Genomic DNA, 22,247 nt, shown 5'->3' with positions numbered 1-22,247 from the left:
TCTTTCCTTAACTATCGTGACGCGTTTTAAATCAATGAGCTTATCTTGATATTTGGACTAAATCCGCCATCCTTTTGTGGACTCCCATCATTCGTATGCATGTTGTGATGGATGATTGATTAAAGCAGGTGCCATTGGGCTGAGATGTTTATGGGATTCCTTGTGAGATGGAGTTATCCCCACATGATCGCGCGATATGCGCAGGCTTGATGTATGGCCTAGATGAGGTTGATAGTATTCGTGGCTCGTCAAGATTTGCATATTGCATTACATCCTTGACATCTGTTATTGTCTTATTATGTTTTGCATTGTATAGCTTTGATATGACCGTTATCATTCATGCCTTGCATCGCATAGCCTTGGTATGGCTGATAACACTCATGGACTTACCAATATAATTTCGCTTACTCTGATATCGTATGATTCATGATCTTGTCAGTATTTTCGCTTATTCCAATGATGTATGATTTATGGGCTTTATTGTATTCTTGACACTCACCTTACACACACTTTCACCACCCTCTAAGCTTTCTATAAGCTTATGTATGATAGATGCATGCAGGTGGCGTTAGGTTGTAGCAGCGTTAAACTTGGAGCGTGCATCAAACTTCTGGAGCTTTGATTTTGATACATATGTATTTCTCTTTTACCATTGTATTCAAATGTTTATATTAGTGGATATGTAGTGATGTTATTTTGTGATGCTTGTGGTTATGCTCCATTACAAAAAAAAATCATACTGAAAATCCTCCTTATAGGATTCCAGGATCGAAATCTGGCACATGAGTGCCAGGAGCCGAGAATGGGGCACTATGGAGGCTGTCGACACTGGATTCACCGATCGGGAATTTTGTGAGCCCATTTTCCGAGTTTGGGGCATGACAGTAGCCTCTCCTTAAATCTAATTTAGAAAATAATTTCACATCCTCAAGCATGTATGAAATATCGTCTACACATGGTATGAGAAATCTGTATTTTATGATAATCTTATTGATCGCCCGGCTGTCGACATACATGCGCTAACTCCTATCTTTCTTAAGAGTTAATAGGGTCGATACTACGCATGGGCTCATGCTTTCTTGGATTAGACCCTTACGGATCAATTTCTCCATTTACCCTTGCAGAATATCGCACTCATTCAGACTCATCCAATAATGATGATGATTGGGTAAGCTGGTCCTGAGGACAAGACCGATATGATGTTGAATATCTCACATGTGAGGCAATTCATTAGGAAGGTCATTAGGCCAAAGTTCTTTGAATTCATCCAACAAGGGTTTTAGTTTCTCATAAATGATGGCGGGCTTGAGTGTCTTCCCCTTTTCAATTAATGTATAGTCTTATCCTGTCATTTTGGATTCCTCTATAAAGTCCCATATGGTGAAGAGAAAATGACCATCCACTTTAGAAGTTTCAAGTGGTTCCTCTATATCCATAAGGGCGAGTACGGTTTTTCAGCTATCCTTGACAAAAATGTATACATTATCTCACTCTTTATGTGTGGCGTCACTATTGGATTGTCATGGTTGACCAAGTTGAATGTGACAGGCCTCCATGTTAACAACATCACATACTTCTTAGTCTTTATAATATTTGCTAATTAAAAAAGATATAATGCACTATTTAATTGCCCTCGTCTTCGTAACTTTCTTAATCCAAGTGATCATATATGTGAAGGGGTGACAATCCATTTTCAGTTATAATTTCTCCCACATGGGTTAGAGATGATGTTCTTGCTGCTCCCACTGTCGATGATCACATCACAGACTTTTCAATTCATTATACACCTAGTTCAGAAGATTTTGTGTCATTGTGGGTGTACCTCCTTCTTTGGTGCATATAATAGTCACCTCATGGCAAGCAACTCACCATGATCTTGTAGAACCCAATCTATCTCATCCACTTCATCCTGTGGCAAGCTCCAATCCATCAACATCTTAGTCTTCATCGACATTTAGAGCACTACCATCATTAATGACAGGGTTAACCACTTGTCGCTAGGGGTAAGTGTTTGATATGTGACCCAGTTGGCCACAACGATAGAACGGTTAGGCTTTGGTTGACCGTAGGGTTTTAGGATCTTGCTCGTACCAACAACAGTTGTTACACCCCTTTGGAGCCTACCTTGCCCACTTCCCAGATCTCGGTTCACGGGTGTAAGAGGTTAAGTGCACGCTCCTATAGGTTATTTCCCTTTAGCCTTTGAAGCACCCTGGGACGGACCCGCCGCCGTGACCCTAGTGGTAGGATAGGTCTGTATGTTGGGATGCTTAAGCTACACTTTCGCTCAAATAGCCAAATTAATAGTATCATTCATGGTCCACACAGGCTACATCTGGACCCTATCTTGGATCATCATATGCAACTCACCATTAAATCGGGTGACTTGTTGTGATTCGATTTCAACTAAATCATTTCATGCCATTAAGCGGTAGAATTCATCTTCGTAATCTCTCACCGACTGACTACTCTGTCGACAATTTTGGTATTGTTGGAATAGTACCTGATCTTAGTCACTAAGGAGGAATCACACACGTAGTAACTGCGGATTGATTTTTTCATATATCTCGTCTGTGCAAGCTGCAGTTGCTCCCACGAAGCTGAAGCTCCGCCCTTCAACTTTTAGGCCACAAGTTTAACCTTCTTCATTTAAGGAATTTTCGTATAGTTAAAGAATCGCTCAACTTCAAAAAGCCAATCGAGAAAATCCTCAATGTGAAGTTGGCCATTGAAGCTCGGAAGATCGAATCTCATCTTGAATTCTTGATTTGTACAGTATGCCTGACCGCCACTTTGTCTGGGATATTGGAGGATCATGTCATCGATCTCCTCGTCATTGGATCTCACCTCCTTAGGAGTGATCCCGTGGTTCAATACCGGCACTATCCTGCAATCAGTGTGATTATGAGTGCTAGCGCCTACTGGGGGTGGATCACCACCATGAACATGAAGTTACCCTAGGCCTCCATCATGCAATTAATAGCAACCTTGTATGTATTTTAGCCTAGGCCGTCCAAGCCCTTGTGGACCGCCTAGGCTAGTTGGGGCATTGCTGGACTTACAGTCCAACAGCAAGCCCACCCTGTTTTGTGTATTTGTATCCATGCCTCCATCTAGATATTTATGGGCCACCATGAGGTAATTATTTTACCCAGATAACCCATGCTGGACTCCAGTAAGCCCAGATAGTTGGGTGGGTTGGATGTCTAGTAAGGGCCCTAAATTTGCTGCATAGGTTAATTGTTTGAAGTTATGGGGCCCACCAGATTGGAGGTGTTTTGTATACTCTCTATGCCTATGTTTTTTATGAGATTGTGGGCCCCATTTATGCCTTGTACGGCCCACTAACCATTTGATTGTATGAGGACCTTGCTGTCCAGATTTTTTAGACGTCCAGGCAGGCCTAAATGGGCTAGACGTCCAGCCTTAGTGCTTTTCCATATGCTAGAGCTGCCTATCCATTGTGTTGGACCTTGTGGGATGATTGTAAGCCCAATATGATGTATGTGATTGAATCCTTGCTGCCTATCCAAATTGCCTAGTTTTGAGCTGACTTATAAGGCCCACATTGGTGGATGTTGGATGCACCTTAGCTATTTATTTTAGAGCATATGGGCTGCCCATGAGGCCCACCATAATGTATGTATTGTATGTTTCCTTTGGCATGATATTTGTGGGCCATGGGCTGCCCCATTTATAGTCCAGGTTGATGTATGTAGGCAATGGGCCATTTCTTGAGGCCCACCATGTGGTATGAGATGTTATGAATGCTAACCATTTATTTTCCAAGTAGTATTCGGGCCACAAGCCCTGTTATAAGTTAGATTTCATTAGAGCCGCATTCTAGGGGACAATGGTGGTTAAATGTCCACATTGTTAACCTCCCTAAGGCCCATTGTTAGGCCCATTCTGGTCAATTTGGGCCCCCATAGTGTTACCCATCTAGCTTTAGTGGGCTAACCCAAACTGTTGGACCCCCATTATGAATTATGCTTCCACCATGCCTTGTAGAGCCCACCTTATGCTTATTGGGCCCTTAGGAAGCCCATATTACAACATAATGGAACAGGCAAGGAAGCCCACTCATTCTTCTTAGACCCATTCTTGATATGAGTAGGCCATCTAGGTCCATCCTTGATATGAGGAGAGTACAACATCACCGTAGATGAAAGGATCTGTGGTATCAGATTTGGTATATCCACTATTGAGGACCGATCTTCATGTTATAAATTAGATCTGTTGTCCTTCTATAGACCTCGCCTTATATATAGGCCGATTATCGATTACGATTATGTTAGTATACGCACTGAGTATGTGTTAACATACATTATGATACATGCCCATGCACATCATTTGTATGCTTGTTATGAGGAGTGATTGATCATAGCATATGCCACTGGGCAGATAAATTATGGGACTCCCTGAGAGATGAAGTTGCCCCATGTGAGCGCACGGTGTGCGCAGGATTGAAGCATGACTGAATAATATGACTCATGTATCTTGTATTGTGTGATATGATCACTGTATGCCCTAGGGATATCTGGATTATGGCCTCTACAGGCATAACGTGGATGACATGATTGGATACAGGAAATACTTGTTGCTAGCATTGGGGCGCTATGGATGTTCTTGGGTGAAAGTCCCTAAACCCATATGGTACTAAATGATGCTCTAATGTCGAGACCGAGTGGATGCATGAGCGCACGAGTGCCGAATACCATTAGGCCGCATCTCCCACTGTGTCATGGTCAGTTGGAAGGGGGTGTGGCCTTACCCGCCCGAGGGTAGGGGGCAAGGCTAGGCTGAGTCTGACTAGCTTGTAAATGGATCCGCTATCGATGTGGTGGGTAGATATTGGCTAACTACTAGCCAGGTGGATAATGAGGTCTCTTCCACTTGCATGGTCGTGCATCTAGTTGGAGTAGCAATCTGGTGTAGAGTGTACTAGACCCCGGTGATATTCCAGAGATGAGCCGTATTGTTATGTGAATTTAGATGTTGATTGGTATGCTTGAGTTGTATCTCGCATATGACATTGGCCATGTACGCCTTGCATCGCATAGCCCTGGTATGGCTGATAGTATTCATGGACTTACCAGTATGTTTCTGCATTACTCTGATATTGCATACCTGGTACTTACCTTGGGTACAAACTTACACTACCCTCTAAGCTTTATATAAGCTTATACACGATCGTTGCATGCAGGTGATGCTAGGACACCGTAGCAGCACTGAGTCAGGAGTGTGCCGCTGAGTTTCTGGAGCCTTTGATATCGATATTGTATTTCCCTTTATACATTGTACTCAAAGTTTTTTTTTTTTTTTTTTTATAGTGGATATGTGATAATGTTGTTAGTTGTTGTTTGTGGGTTATGCTTTTTATTAAATAAATTTATGTTGAAAATCCTCCTTGTAGGATCCCAGGATTAGAACCTGGTATATGGGTGCAAGGAGCCGAGAATGAGGTACTACAGAGGCTGTCGGCGCTGGATTCGGCGATTGGAAATTTTGTGAGTCCAGTTTCTAAGTCTGGGGCATGACAGGAGTTGGTATCAGAGCATAACTTGGGAATAATTATGAACAACATCACATATCTACTATGAACTTAGGATGATTAGTCCCGAGTGCGTGACCTTCCGATGTAGTTCCCTATCGTAGTAACTCTCGATACGCCGCTTGTTCCTTTGTGTAGGACATGTTACTTAGGAGGGCGACCTGAGTGACCCAAGCGGCTCCCGGTCCACTACCCGCAGTTCCCGTTCCCCCACTTGAGCCTCCTTTCCCCGCACCTGAGACTCCTATAGACCCTGTGCTCACATCCGAGACTATTGCCGCCCCTATTATGTCAGTTAGTGCCGATTGGTTGCAGCAGATACTCCAGGCCGTGATAGCCTCCCTCTATGAGCAGGGTAGGTGCCTTGCTGAGACCCCGGAGTAGGCACAACAGAAGTGCGTGAGTGCCTTGTTATGAGATTTTCTTCGGCTCGATCCCTCGCGATTCCAGGGAGAGACTGATCCGACTGTGGCCGAGATATGGCGCTCCCAAGTGGAGAGATGTTTGAGACCATGAGATGTTCGACCCAACAACAGGTCCATTGGCAGTGTATTTACTCAAGGGAATATGAGAGGATTGGTGGGCCTCCATCACCCGTGTTGTCGGGCCTAATTTTATGTGGACATGGGAGGATTTCATTGACCGGTTTGACCGGAAGTTCTTCCCAGACCATATTCACCAGCAGTGTGCACTGGAGTTCGAGACTCTTGTGCAAGGGGATATATTTGTAGCTCAATACGAGGCCATTTTATCACGCTGTTGAGGTTTGTGCCATATTTGGTTGATGATGAGGGGCGGAAGGCCTGCCATTTTGAGAACGACTTACGTTATGGTCTCCGAGGGCGTGTTGTTGGCCATATGCTTTAGACCTTTGAGGAGGTTGTTCAGAGGGCCCAGATCTATGAGGCTGAGTGGGCAAGTTTGTAGAGGGATAAGGGTCAGAGGAGAGACTGGAAGAGAAGCGACCCCTCTAGTGGCTCCCATCAGCAGTAGCCTCGATCACAGTAGAGGCCTACAACCTGCCCGGCCGCCAGAGCACCAGTAGCACCTCCATCACAGCCTCAAAGGCCATTTTTTGGCACTTGTTATGGATGCAGTGGGGTAGGACACCGTAGGTAGGAGTGTCCCCGCCCTCAGTAGTAGCAGCAGCGGTCGAAGCACCACAACAACCTCCACCACATCAGTAGTGACAACAACTCCTACCACTAAGGCCCCCATAACAATAGCAGCAATAACACTAGCCTCTAAGACCGTAGTAGAAGAGGCAGCAGTTTAGGCTGCCATAGTAGCAACCGCGAGCTCAGAGGAGACCTACACCTCCCCAACTAGCTCAAGTTAGATTCTATGCAGCTCAACAGGACTCGCAGTCGTTAGGAGGAGTCGTTGAGGATATTATTCCTGTCTCTGCATGCATCACCCGAGTTTTGTTTGATTTTGGTGTTTCACACTCCTTTATGTCTGAAGATTTCTACCGTTTGACTGGAATACCGTTAAAGTTTGCTTGTGAGGGTTATCAGTGTTGACACCCTTGGGGAAGACTGCAGTATTAGGCCACTTCTGTTCGTCTTGCCCTATTTTGGTAGGGGATACCTTCTTGTCTGCTGATTTGTTTGTACTGCCAATGTCAGAGTTCGACGTCATCCTAGGTATAGATTGGCTTACCAAGTATCACATCGTATTGGACTGCCCCGCGAGGACGGTCACGTTCTGTATACCCAGCTTACCTCAATTCTAGTTCATAGCCGAGCCCAGAGGAGAGTCGTTATCTTATTTGATGGCGTGTGTAGTAGAGGAGCCCGTAGCAGTGAGCATTGATTAGTGGCCAATTATCTATGATTTTCCCGATGTATTCCAGGAGATCCTGAGGTTGTCACCGCGCCGGCATATCGAGTTTCAGATTGATCTTGTGTCCGGTGCCACGCCTATTTTAAAGGCCCCATATCATATGGCATCGATGGAGTTGTGAGAGCCACAACAGCAGTTGGATGAGTTGTGTGAGCTAGGCTTCATCCGTTCTAGCAGTTCGTCATGGGGAGTGTCAGTATTATTCGTCAGGAAGAAGGATGGCTCATTGAGGCTCTGCGTGGATTACCGCGAGCTCAACCGGGTCACGATCAAGAACAAGTGTCCACTCCCAAGGATCGATGATTTGTTTAATCAGTTGTAGGGTGCATAATTCTTTTCAAAGATAGACCTGCGGTCCGGTTATCATCAGATTCGGGTCTGAGAGGAGGACATCCCGAAAACAGCTCTCAGGATGTAATGTCATCACTGAGTTTCAGGTCATGTCCTTCAAACTGACCAATGCTCTCACGGTCTTCATACAGCTGATGAATGAGGTCTTTCATCCTTATTTGGATTAGCTTGTTATGGTCTTCATCGATGATATTCTAATCTATTAAAGGACCCGCGAGGACCATGAGCAGCATCTAGAGATTGTGCTGCAGACCTTTCATGCCCACCAGCACTATGCGAAGCTGGAGAAGTGTGAGTTTTGGCAGGATGAGGTGAAGTTCCTCGGTTACGTGGTGATGAGGGAGGGTGTCGCAGTGGACCCCTCAAAGATAGATGCAGTGTGTCAGTGGGGCTAGCCCACGAATACGTCTGAGATCCGTAGTTTTCTTAGTTTGGTAGGATATTATCGACGCTTTATTGAGGGATTCTCTCGTATCGCAGCACCGTTGACCAGGTTGACCCGGGGGGGGGGGGGGGCAGAGTTTGTGTGAAGTGATGCATGTGACATTTATGGAACTGAAGGACCGCCTCACGTCCGCTCTTGTCCTCACTCTTCCCTTTGAGAGTGATGGATTTGTGGTGTTTACAAATGCCTCGCGTGTTGGCTTAGGTGTTATCCTGATGCAGCACTAGAAGCCAGTGGCTTATGCGTCGCGCCCGTTCAAGGTCCATGAGCTTAGCTACCCCAGACATGATTTAGATTTGGCGGCAGTCGTCTTCACACTAAAGGCGTGGAGGCACTATCTCTATAGGGTCAGGTTCGAGTCTTCTCCGACCACAAGTGTTTAAAGTATCTCTTCTCACTGTCCGAGTTGAACATGCAGTAGAGATGTTGGATGGAGCTCCTGAAGGACTACAATTTTGATATTCAGTACCACCCCGGCAAGGAGAATGTGGTGGCGGATGCCCTCAGTCGTTAGCCATGAGGCCTGGAGGCACATACGAATATTCAGGAGTGGAAGATGCTCGAGGATATTATAGCGCATGACTTCCAGTTTGACTTATAGTCTTCTATCGTTCAATTATCAAGCTTGTCGATTCAACCCTCTCTTATCGCAAGGGTGATCGAGGCTCAGCAGTCAGATGAGTCACTTCAGAAATATTAAGCAGAGGTGACATTTGAGAGTTAATCAGATTGGCAGATTGGTTCTGATGGACTTCACTTCAAAGGCCAATTACGTATCTCGGATGTTCTAGAGTTGTACAGGGATCTTATGACCGAGGCACATCAATCGAAGATTTCTATCCACCCTGGCTCAACGAAGATGTACCGCGATATGGGGCGATGGTATTTTTGGGCGGGGATAAAGCGCCAGATCACCAGTTTTATGGCTGAGTGTGACACTTGCCAGTGTGTCAAGGCCAATCATCAGAGACCCCCAGGTCTGTTGTAGCCATTTAGTATCCCGACATAGAAGTGGGAGCACGTATCCACAGATTTTATTATGAGCTTATCAAGGACTCAGCCCGATCACGATGCCATCTGGGTTGTCATGGATCGTCTGACAAAGTCAGCACATTTTCTCGCGATTCGTGTGACCTGGCCTTTGGACTGGCTTGCCAGATTATTTATTGATGAGATTGTGAGACTGCACGGTGTTCCAATATCGATCGTTTCTGGCCGAGACCAGAGGTTCACATCTCAGTTTTGGAGGATCTTCCAGAAGGCGATGGGGTCTGCCTTGCAGTTTAGCACTATGTATCATTCGCAGACCGATGGGCAGACCAAGAGGGTCAACTAGATTCTTGAGGATATGCTTCAAGCTTGCGTGATCGACTTCTCGAGTAGCTGGGATGAGCATTTACACCTAGATGAGTTCGCATATAATAATAGCTATCAGGTGACTATTGGTATGGCTCCCATTCAGGCCTTGTATGGCAGACCATGTAGATCTCCCAGTTGTTAGGCCAAGGTTGGAGAGCACCGTCTCCTAGGTCCCGAGCTCGTGTAGCAGATATCAGTGGTTATTGATATCATCAGGTAAAGGATGCACACAGTCTTAGAGCTGGTAAAAGAGTTTTGCTGATAGTCGGTGTCGTCCCTTAAAGTTTGTAATAGGAGACTGAGTGTATCTCAAGGTCTCACCCATGAAGGGTGTGGTTCGATATGGAGCAAAGGGCAAGCTTGCCCTAAGATTTATTGGACGTTTTGAGATTACTGGGCGTGTTAGCGCTATGGCCTATAGGCTCGCCTTACCACCTCAGTTGTTTGGCATCCACAATGTTTTTCATGTTTCTATGCTGCAAAAGTGTGGGTCAAACATCATTCCCGTGATTGATTAGCAGCCACTTTAGGTCCGTGAGGATGCTTCCTACATTGAGCAGCCAGTTCTCATCCTTGATCGGAAGGAGCATGTCCTCCAGACCAAGGTCATTCCTTTGGTGAAAGTGCAGTGGGGTCACCATAGTGTCAAGGAGGCATCTTAGGAGCACAAGGTTAATATTAGAGAGCGTTATCCCCATCTTTTTGTAGATTGATTGTGCCTTGTATTCTATCTTCGATATATATGTTTATGTGATGCCATGTTTTCTCTTCCTTCTTATTTATTTTGCATGATAGTAAATTTTGAGGATAAAATTTTTATTAGGAGGGGAGAGCTGTCAGGCCTGTGTTCTAGTACCATTCAATTCCTTAAGATCCTGTGATCCTCTCCGTTGAATTCCGGTGACCCACGACCTATAGATAACATTTACGAGTGACCCTAAGTCGTACCCTGTTAACTCGAGTTAACTTAACCTGAGACCTATGTCATTGTGACCGCACCATCACCTCTATTCGAACACCACGTCTTGTGTACCAATCTGACACTTAGATTGTGAGATGTGGCCTGTGCTCTATTCCGGCTATGGACCGCACTTTGCGGGGCTAGGGCATTCTAGATAGCACCATTTCCTAGGACCATCATGAGGGTGATGTCACCCTAGGCTACTAGCCTAAGGGGTGACATCATCCACTCCCATGCTTACTAGGCTATCATGCTAGGTATGCTTCTCTTTACCCCATGTGCAATGATTGCTACCCTAGCTAGCCTATCTCTCTCTCTCTCTTATCTATCTCTCCCTCGCTCTTTTCCTTTTCATTCTTCCCTTGCTAGCAACCCCAAACATCCATGAGAGCTCCATTTTCCAGCCCCATTGCAGCCAAAGATCTCTCAATCCAACCATCCCAAGCCCATCACAACTATTAAATCCCCTCTTTTGAAGCACTAGAACCTAAGGGTGGAAGAAGTAGGAGATTCGAGGTGGGTGCCATGTCTAGGAGTTGATCTTCTATTTTCTTCCTTAGATCTATGATTTTCTTGCATGGGGGCATGCAGGATCTACCAATCAATGGTGGAGATCCTACTTGTCCCCTTGGGTGTGGCCAATGGCCCACCCTTGTTGCATGTATGAGCCATGATGGGACCATTCTCCATAGACCCCATCATGATGTTTCATTTAATTCATGACTTTGAGGGGTCATCTAGACCCCAATTTCATGGTGGGGATAAATCCCCACCTTGGATTTTTAGATGTCGGACCCATGCATGCATGAAGCCCATGATGTAAGGTTTGGATTTGTTTGGAGGGGCTCATAGTGGCGGAGTCCCCTCCCATGGCCGATCTTCTCTCTCTCTCTCTCTCTCTCTCTCTCTCTCTCTCTCTCTCTCCTTTCCTCTTCTTTTCCTCTAATGGGTGTGGCCCGCCTGGTGCGTTCAGGATGCCCAGACCACCCAGCAAGGTGGGATGGTCATGCTGTCCATTTTCTAGATGTTGGATGCCCCACCTTGCTACCATTTTTGACATGTAGTGAGATATGCTATAAGTGGTCTGGTTTGGGGTCTATGTTGCCCACTAAGGTAGGCCATACCATGATTTATCTGATGTATATCCCCCTGTCCATCCAACTTATGGACTGTGATGTGCAGCAACACCTTGCTGTCCATTTTTCCAGGCCCACTTGCTGGCCATCTGGAAGGGGTTAATCCATGTGTTTCAGCTTGATTTTCTCTCTGTTATTAGGTGTTCCATTAATGTGTGGACCCCACCTTGATGTATGATGAGACCCACACCATGCAGCCCTTAATGGATGTCCCTGGGATGGGACCAAGGGGCCTGGATGGTCCAGATTTTTGGACCGTCTAGTAGTCCTGCATGCTAGGAAAACTAATATTCCATCTTGGTTTTGGGGATGGTGGGCCACTTATGTGGACCCCACCTTGCTGTCCATTTATGGGTGTATATTATCCACCCATTTCCCCCTATTTTGGCAGGCCTGGGCCCACTCTAGTGGAAGAGCAAATCAGGGACAGTAGCATATTTCCAGTAACATTTTTATCTTCAACATCTTGCTATCCAGTATATTTTGATCCTTGATGTATGTGTTTGTGGCTCCCCATTTACCTTCATTGTGGCCCACCGTACTAGGATCCACCTTAACCAATCGTGAGTATCTAGGCTGTCCATCTTTGTGACACTTCAGCTGGGCCAACAGTTCATCTGCTGGACGCCCCGGCTGGGCCAGCGTCCAGTAGGGAGGGCTGACTGTCCTCTCCTTTTTGGCCCACCTTAATGACGTGTTGTAATCCACACCATCCTCCATTGTGTGGCCCACTATAAGTGTTATGTTGTATATCAAGCACCCTGTATTGTCAAATTTTGTAGTGACAAGCCACTTTGGAATGATGGACTTGTTCATGATGGAGAGTTCACCTTCATACGAAGATGTGTTACAAGCCATGAAGATTGTTCTACCTACATCAACTTCATGTCCAACATTAACTTCAAGTTCAAGACCAAGTTCAAGTACATGTTGAAGTTCTAGACCAAGTTCAAGTGCTACTTCAAATCCAAGATCAAGTTCAAGTACACTTCATAGTCAAGAAAAAGATCAAGTTTCAAGTATACAAGTTCAAGCTTCAAATACCTCAAGAAGAAAATCTACCAGATCTACCAAAGCCACAAGTTCAACGTTCAACATTTTAGGTATAAATGACCCTAGAAAGACCTTAGGTTTAGATCATTCATATTGCACATTTAATATGGGTCATTGTGCTTATTATAGGCTTTGTTTCGACTAGTCCTAGTCAATGTTCGACTAGTCCAGGCTCTGTTTCAACTAGTTTAGGGTTATTCTCGACCAATCTTGATTTAAATTCAAAATTTTGTAATTTTCTGGTAGGTCCTCGACCAGTCGAGCACCCTTATCGATCGGTCATGGAGAGTGGCTCGACCAGTCTAGCCGGGCTCTACTCAAACTCCAGCAACCATTTTGAGCCATGCTCGACTAGTCAAGGGTCAGTTTTATTCGATCGCGCCAAAATTTGAAATTTGGTTGCTCCCAGGACCAGTCGAGGCTGACCTTAGATCAATCAAGGGAATCATTTTTCAGCCTATAAATAGAGGACTTTTCTCAGCTTTTTTCATTCATTCCAAGCCAATTCAACCCACCACTTTGAGAGATAAGTCCCCGTGATTGTCAAGATATTGTACGCTAATTTAATATTCTTTTTATAGCCTTTTGATTTCTAATCACTTGATCTCTTGCTACTTTAATTTGATTTGATAAAATGGAATTCTGATCTACTGCTTTTGAGATCCAAGAAATTAAATCAAAGTAGCCCAAGGTTGGATTAATTTAAAATTCATTTGGACCTATAACCCTTTCATTTGTGTGATTGAACATTGGACATCTTCATCTTTAAAGAAGCGATTCTACCAAGCTACATTAAAAGAGAATCTTCATATAAGTATTTTATTTACAGCTTTTAGTTTTTGAGATTATCAGAAAATCTCTATTATGGTTTTAACTGAGATAGCCAGAAAATCTCAACGTGGGGTTTTTAATTGTGGTAGCCCATTGAAAACACAATTGTAAAGGTTTTAAGGTGAACCTTGTAAAACCTTCTTTCATAGTGAAAGCTAATATCATGTGGGTTGTGATTATTGGGAGTGGAGTAGGTGTGGCTATTTTAGAATAGTTGGTGTACACACCGAACCACTATAATTCTTAGAGTTTGGTGGATGATGATGTATATGATTTATGTGTGGTGAATGCCTATATTTATTTCATGTACTTGTGGTGAATGTTGTAATATCTAGATTTGTTTCAATTGCTCCTTGCATTAGTTTGAGTTTTTTATCCTTAGTTTAAGAAATCAAGTTGTCCTATACTAAACTTTGTTTTTGGTGTAAGGTTGTCCTTTGAACAATGTTTGTATTAACCTCTCAATACTATTGCAATTGTGGTTGTTTTTGTTTCAGCTATCTGCATTTATTTTTATTCAGAATAGTCCTATTCACCCCCACCTCTAGGATTGAGAGCTCCCCCTTTTCAAGTGGTATCAAAGCTAAGTGGCTCATTCTATTGGATTTATTTCATGAGCTATCGATCTTGAGCTTTTAGTATGTCAAATTTTGATAGCCTATCTATTACTTGGCCACCACCATTTGATGGCTCCAACTATGATTATTGGAAAGCCAGGATGAGGATATTTCTAAAATCCATTGATGAAAGCATATGGCAAGCCACAGTGACTAGATGGAATGCACCAATGTCTGAAGTTCTAGGTAGTGATGGAACCAAGTCCCTAAAGGAAACACCGTTTTATATGTGGACCACTCTTCAAAAAAATGGAAGTAGTGCGAATGCTAAGGCTTTAAATGCAATCACTTGTGCATTATCACCTGATGAATTCAAAAGAATCATTTTTTGTGATACTGCTAAACAAGCCTGGGGCATTCTTGAAATGACACACGAGGGTACATCTATTGTAAAAAAGTTTAAAATTCAGATCCTCATCACTGCCTTTGAGGAAATTTGTATAGAAGAAAATGAGTCTTTAATGGACTTCTATACAAAATTAAATGACATATTCAACTCTATGTGGGGTCTTAGAGATGGTATCCCAGAAAGCAAAGTTTGTGCAAAAATACTGCGATCACTTCTTGAGAGATTTAATTCCAAGGTGACTGCCATTCAGGAACTTAGAGACATAGATGACATGAAGGTTGAGGAACTTGTTGGTTCACTTCAAACATACGAGTTAAATTTCAAAACTCCAAAAGGTAAGTCTATAGCTCTTAAATCATCCAAATCTATTTCTTATGATAGTAATGTTAATTCTGATTGTGAAAACTCAGAGGATGATATGGCTTTACTTTTTCAAAGTTTTACAAGATTTTTAAAAGTAAGAAAAGAGTTGACTTTCAAAAGCCCTCTGAGAAGAAAATGGTAAATCTAAATCATGGAAATGTCTAAAAGATAGCCAGTGTTTCAACTACCATGAATATGGGCATTTGTCAAATAAGTGTCTAAAGAGGGACAAGCCAAAGTAAAAAAGGCATGTTAGCCACATGGGATGAATCATCCAGCTCTGAAGCTTCTTTTGAGTCGGATGAGTCTGAACCCGAAACTTCAAATGAAGCCAAGGCTTTAATGACTCTTGCTAGAGTCACCTCCTTTGATAGTTGCGACACATCTGAATCTCTAAGGAGTGACCCTGAAAATGAATGTGAAGATGATCTTCAGGATACCTATAATGCCCTATATAAGGAGAGTTGTAATATTGCTGTCAAGCTAAAACTTCAAAAAGAGAAATTTCTGAAATTGAAAGAGGAATTTGAAAACTCTGTTTTAGAAAAATCTTATATTTTTGATTGTTTTGAAAAAAACAAAATGTGATTTGAATTTCAAAACATCTGAACTTGAAAAATTAAGAACAGAAAATGAGAAACTAAAACTTGAAGTTTCTTCCCTATTGAGTTCAAAGGATACATGGAGGTATGCCCATGGAGACCTTAAACTTGAAAAGTTATTAACCACATCTACAACAAGTGGAGACATATTGGGTCTAGGCTATGAAAAATACATGTCTCTGAAAAATAAGAGTGCATCTCCTACATTTGTCAGAGGAGAATCCTCTAACTCAAAAGGTAAGGGCTTGAAATATAATAATCACAACAACTCGAAAAATGTAAAAACTTTTCAATCTTTTAAAGTCAATACTAATAATGTCAGCTTTAGAAAACAATGTTATAATCCTTTAGCTGAAAAAATTGTGGACTTACTCAAGGAGCTTCTCAAATCTAATTTTAATATGAGAGTTAATAATAATTTCAAGCGAAGGAAAACCAACAGTGCTCCACAACCCAAAACTACAATGAAATGGGTTCTTAAGGTTATTTGTTTGGTTGCCCATACCGCCTTCAAGGCTTCGAGTAAATTAAAGTGGTACCTAGATAGTGGTTGCTTAAGACATGATAGGTGACAGAGATTTGTTCACTAACTACAAAGAAATGACTAATGGCTCAGTCACTTTTGGTGATGGAAGCAACTGCAAGATAATTGGCCAAGGTATGATTCATATTTCTAACCTTTCTCCTTTCAAAAATGTTTTATTTGTCGAAGGACTTAAGCACAATCTTTTGAGCATATCTCAAATCCGCGATAACAAACATAGTGTTAAATTTACAAATTAAGAATGCGAGATCTCAAATGAGAAAGGTTGTGTGATATTAAATGACCATAGAACATCTGAGAATTGCTATATCGTGAATGAATCTTATTCATCTAAATTATCTTGTTACATGGTCCAAACCGATGACAACATATTATGGCACAAACGCCTTGGACATGTGAACTACTGAAATCTATATAGATTGAGTAAAGTCGATCTTGTTAGAGGTCTACCCAAATTGAAGAAAATAGAAAAAATATGTGGCGCATTTCAGATTGGAAAACAAACAAGGAGTAGTCACAAGAAAGTGAACTCCTCTACCACATCCAAACCTCTTAAACTTCTCCACATGAATCTTATTGGACCAACTAGAACAGAGAGTAGAGGTGGTAAGAAGTATTTCTTGGTAATTGTGGATTACTTTACCAGGTTTACTTGGGTTGGATTCATGAGAGAAAAATCTAAAACTCTTGATGAAGTTAAAAGAATACTCAAGCGTATTCAGACTGAAAAAGAAATGAATGTTGTTAAGATCTAAAGTGATCATGAATCGGAATTTGAAAATAGCAATTTTGAGAAGTTCTGTAGTGATCATGGTATATCGCATGAGTTTTCTGCTCCTAAGACGCCTCAACAAAATGGGGTTGTTGAAAGAAAAAACAGAGTGCTACAAGAAATGGCCAATGTAATGTTAAATAACATGAAGTTACCTAAAAATTTATGGGCCGAAGCTGTTAATACTGCATGTTATATCATAAATCGTGTTTACATTAGAAAATCTAAAGATCAAATGACTTATGAATTGTGGTTTAATAAGAAACCTACAGTTAAATACTTTCAAATTTTTGGAAGTAAGTGCTACATTTTATGAGACCAAAAAAATTTAGGAAAGTTCGATACTAAGAGTGATGAAGGGATATTCTTAGGTTATACTCTAAATAGTTGAGCATACCTTATTCTTAATAAGAGGACTGGTGTTATAAATGTTGTTATTGATGATCACCTGAACACACCAACATCTAGTTCAGAAGATGATGAAGTCACTGTAATTGATAAACCTGGCTCCTCATCTTGTCAAATCAATACTGCACTACAATCAGTTAAAGACCATCCTACTGATCAAATAATAGGTAACCCTCTCACCAGTGTGTGTACTTGAAAATAACTGGAAAACATATGTAATTATGTGTGTTTTACTTCCCAAATCGAACTAGCCAATGTAAAAGAGGCACTCACTGATGAAAATTAGATAGTTATCATATGTTGAGGGTCAAATATTGCATATCAGACCCTAGTTATTGCCTGGATTTACGAACATGGTATTGTTTAACGGTCCGATTTAATCGTGTTTATGATGCAAGGTACATTTGCGAGCTTGGATCGAAACAGGGTGCTAAAAGCTAAGATTTAATGTTTAAAATTCACCAAATCATGGGATAGACCCCAGGAGACCAAGATCGATGGATTTACATGCCAGAGATCTGAGAAAATGGAGAAATTGAAGCTTAAGTGGCCCAAAAATCAGCTAGAATGTAAGATTACAGGGTTTCCACCATCCATTCGGCTCGAAACTTCATGCATGGCCTGAGGACCATAAATTAACTGTACATGTCAAATTTAAACTATTGGATCTTCGTGAAAGTGGCCCAACGGAGAGATCAAACCATAAACCATTGATTCTAGGCCCAATGCTATCTGGATATGCTTCAAAATTGGTCTCAACGGTTTAAATGAGATGAGAAAAAGGATAGACGGATCAGATCTCTCACAAGAAGCACAGTGGACTCCATCTCATGTGGGATGTGCATAGTGCACATGTGCACTAGCCATGCACTGTATGGTCAATGAGAGTCAAACTCTCTTGACCGACTCAAACTCAGAAAATGGCAATTGCCGTTCCTTGTTGTTGAACAGAGCATCTAATTTTAGTCTTATGGGCCATCATCGTACATCAAGGGTCCAATCCGAACCATCCATGAGATTCACATGGTCCGTATCACTCCGGCCTAGATGAAGAAATTTCAAAAGACAGCAGAGATCGGTTTTCAACTGTCTAAACGCAAGACGGACGGCAAAGAAGAAAACCACGTGGTCACACCGAATCTAACCCAAAACCAGTAAATTCCAACTAGTTTTTCGATCTAAATCTAATGGACGGTGTGGATTTATCATTCGACACTGATCATGGGCCCCACCATCATCCTAACGTAGGTCTTGCGCAAGGCGAGCGTCGAAGCAAAGGCCGGACGCTGCCGTCCATTGTGGGCCATTCCGTGATCATAATCATGGTCGGATTCGTGATCCAAACCATTCACATGATGGAGAATGGGGTCTAGACCACACCCAAGAAGTTGAACCGCATGGATGGACGGTCAACAACTTCAAAACGTGGGTCCAACGCAAGACTTCTTGCTGTTTCTTGCGCATGCGGCTGTTGCTGCGAAATTTTTTAACGCACGCCGACTCCAGCCTCTCCACCGCCCTTAGCAAGCTATAAAAGGAAAGACAAGAGAGAGGCAAGAGAGTTTTTTTCTTTATTTTTATTTTTATTTTTATGTTTTTAAGGGATTTAGCCTTATCATGTCTATGTGTGGCTAAACCTCTTAGCTAGGGCTAAGAGGTGAAGCTTGTAGGAGATGGGAGACTCTATTTTATGCCTTTAATTTAATTTATGAATTGAATTTGATATTAGTTTGATTATTAAGGGAATTTTTTTAGTTTTTAATGGTCTGTTGTGACTAAAATTACAATGGGTCAGTGATAGCTTGAGCATGTTCCTTTCCTTTTGATGTTTATGACGTCAGGAAACCCTATTGTTCACCATCGTCTCCTGGGCATGGTCGGATGACGGTACCCTTCCTAACCTTCATAGCATATTGATTGGTTGGTAATTAGTTTAATTCTATTGTTTACTTTGTCTTATGGGCATGGTTTGGTGATGGAATCCATTCTAATTCATATACCTTTTATCTCTTGAAAACTATATCAAAGGAAGTTCAGTTTGATGGTTACACCTTTCAACTGGATGAAGATAGGACTCTAAGTCCAGTTGAATACTTGAAACAAGCATAAGATCTTCCTGATTTCTACAAGTGGATCCTCTGAATCCCTAGTGTCATTTCTCTAAATTCCTTAAGTTTTAGATAATTATTTCATCATTATTCCTCAATTTACATTCGATTTAGATTTCATCTTACTCTAATTCTAGTTCTACTAAGTTTTAGATTACGTACAGGTTTCAGTCCCTTGGGATTCAACCTCAGTCTCACCGAGTTTATTACTACAACACAACCCTATACTTGGGGAGTGAAAAAGTTTTTGGCGCCGTTCTCGGGGTTGACGGTTACATTTTTCTGAAATTGACTAGTTTTAGAATTAGGATAAGATTAGAATTTTCTATCTTTAGGTTTAGATTTTTCTAAATTTTAGAAACTAACCTATTCTCCTGTTTTGTAGGACCTTGACATACACATTCTAAATTGGTAATATCTTTCTAATTTTCTAGTCTTTCTGTTTCTATTTTAGGTTTTGAATTTTCCTAATTTGTTTTTAGAAACTTTCTATTTTTCCTTTTAGAAAATTTTCCTTTTTTAGAAACTAGTTTACTTTAGGTTCTCCTACTATTTCTAGACTTTCTATCTGTAGAAATTAACTTGATTTGTTTTGTTTTGCAGGTTCTTAATTTAGGACTTCTAATTTGGTAACTTCCTTCCAACTCTTTTCTCTTATTTTCTAGATTTGTATTTCTTCCTTACTTTTAGATATAGGTTTAGAATTTGAATTGAGGGTTGCAAGTGTTTCATGCCCAAGTGGGTTCATGACAATACTCTACGTCTCAAGGAGGATTGGTTGAGTGGTTATTTATCCATTGCAGGATTAGACACCACTTGAGATCCTCAGAGTTAACTGAGGTTATGGCTGCAAATCAACCTCTTCTACCCCAACCTAGGGTGGAGGACATCCAGGATGAGAATGAGGTGCATCAAGCACCCCCACCTCGTACTTTACGAGATTATTTACAACAGGCGGGGGTGTGCATGTCCTCATGCATGGTTTTTCCTGAAAATATGGGACACATGAATATCAAGCTAGGGGTGATTCAACTCCTTCCAAAGTTTCATGGGCTTGAATCTAAAAATATGTATCTACACTTGAAAGAGTTTGATGAAATCATAACCACTTTATACTTTCCTAACGTGTCTGATGACACAGTCAGGCTGAAACTCCTTCCCTTTTCTTTGAAAGAGAAAGCTAAGATGTGGTTACATTCACTGTCCCTGATCTATTGGCACATGGAATGACATGACAAGGGAGTTCATAAAGAAATTTTTTTCATATCACAAAACGAACACCCTTAGAAAGTCAATTATGAACTTCGCCCAAAAGGAGGATGAAACATTCTTTCAATGTTGAGAGCGGTTCAAAGACCTTGTCAGCTCATGCCCACAACACGGATTTGAAACGTGGCACATTACACACTTATTCTATGATGGATTGACATCTTCCACGCGCCAATTGGTGGAGACAATGTGTAATGGAGAATTTATGAATAAAAATGTCGATAATGTGTGGGATTACGTGGATAGACTTGTTGAAAACACACAAGCATGGGACACATACCCAGAATCAAATACTACTTTTAGGCCCACTCAATGAAAGGAAATAGCAGAGTATACCTTCTAAAAGAGGATGTTGATCTCAATTCTAAAGTGGCTAATCTCATAAAGAAATTTGAGGCCATGGAATCAAGGAAGGACAAGGGTAAGGAAGTTGTTTGTGGTATTTGTGGTTGTAACAGTCACACAACTGAAAATTGTCCAACCATATCTGCCTTTCAAGAGGTATTGACTGAGCAATCCAATGCCGTGAATAACTATCAAAGACCTTTCAATGGACCTACCTCTAATACGTACAATCCTGGTCGGAAAAATCATCCAAATTTTAGTTAGAGGAATGGACAAACTGACACCCCTCAAGGTTTCTTTAATCAGACTTCACAACAACAACAAGAGAAACCTCAAGAGGATCAGATTTTAAAACATTTTGAAAAGCAAGATCATTTCAAGCAGGGTATGCTACAAGTCTTGCAAGACCTTAACAAAACATTACAAGGACTTAAGGCTGAAAATATGATTGGGAAAAAGGGGAGCCTCCCAGCTCAACCTCTTCCCAATCCAAAGCTGCAATATGAAGTTGGCAACCTAAGCTCTTTAAATTAAATGAAGTACGCTAAATCCATCACCACTCTTAGGAGTGGGAAGATTATTGATAAAACCCTTTCGGTTAGGCTCAAAAAGCCTCAAGAGTCAGAAGAGGACAACAATGAAAATTAGAACCAGAACTTCTAGAGAAGCTAGTTGCTCCATTTCCCCAATGGTTGGTTGCACTAAAACCTCTCTCTAACTCTCAGAATATTCTAGTGGTGTTGAAACAAGTGAAAGTCAACATTCCTCTACTTGATGTCATAAAACAAATACTTTTATATGCCAAATTCCTGAAAGACCTACGCACAACCAAACGACGACAAAGTATTCAAAAGAAGATCTTCTTGACTGAGAAAGTGAGTGCCATCCTGAAGCAAGACGTGCCGCAGAAATTTAAAGATCCCGGTAGCCCAACCATATCATGTGTAATCGAGTACTATCGAATTGATCACGCACTTCTTGACATAGGAGCGAACGTCAATTTGATTCCCTACTTGGTTTACAAACAGTTAGGTTTGGGTGAATTAAAACCCACCCTAACCACACTACAACTTGTTGATCGCTCTGTTCGTGTACTAAGAGGGATAATTGAGGATATGTTGATCCAGGTCGATAGATTTTACTACCCTGTAGATTTTATCATCCTGGACACCGAACCCATCAATAACATGAGCACTCAGATTCCCGTCATTCTTGGTCGCCCTTTCGTTGCCACTTCAAACGCAATTATCAATTGCAGGAATGGTGTCATGATTGTCTTTCGAAAATACGACATTGGAGTCAAACATGTTTTTCAATAACAGCAGAAACTCAGAG

At 41.8% G+C, this 22,247-nt stretch overlaps 1 non-coding gene across 1 annotated transcript; it reads right to left on the bottom strand.

The window, feature by feature from the left end:
- Positions 1-20,577: 20,577 nt before the first annotated feature.
- LOC131238258 (small nucleolar RNA R71) lies at positions 20,578-20,684 on the bottom strand. The gene has a single exon (XR_009167664.1). It is a non-coding gene; the product is annotated as a small nucleolar RNA R71 (small nucleolar RNA).
- Positions 20,685-22,247: the final 1,563 nt, after the last annotated feature.

Source organism: Magnolia sinica, chromosome 2 (genome assembly GCF_029962835.1).
Source record: "Magnolia sinica isolate HGM2019 chromosome 2, MsV1, whole genome shotgun sequence".
NCBI classification, from domain to species: domain Eukaryota; kingdom Viridiplantae; phylum Streptophyta; class Magnoliopsida; order Magnoliales; family Magnoliaceae; genus Magnolia; species Magnolia sinica.
This window is presented reverse-complemented; position numbering and strand designations above follow the sequence as displayed.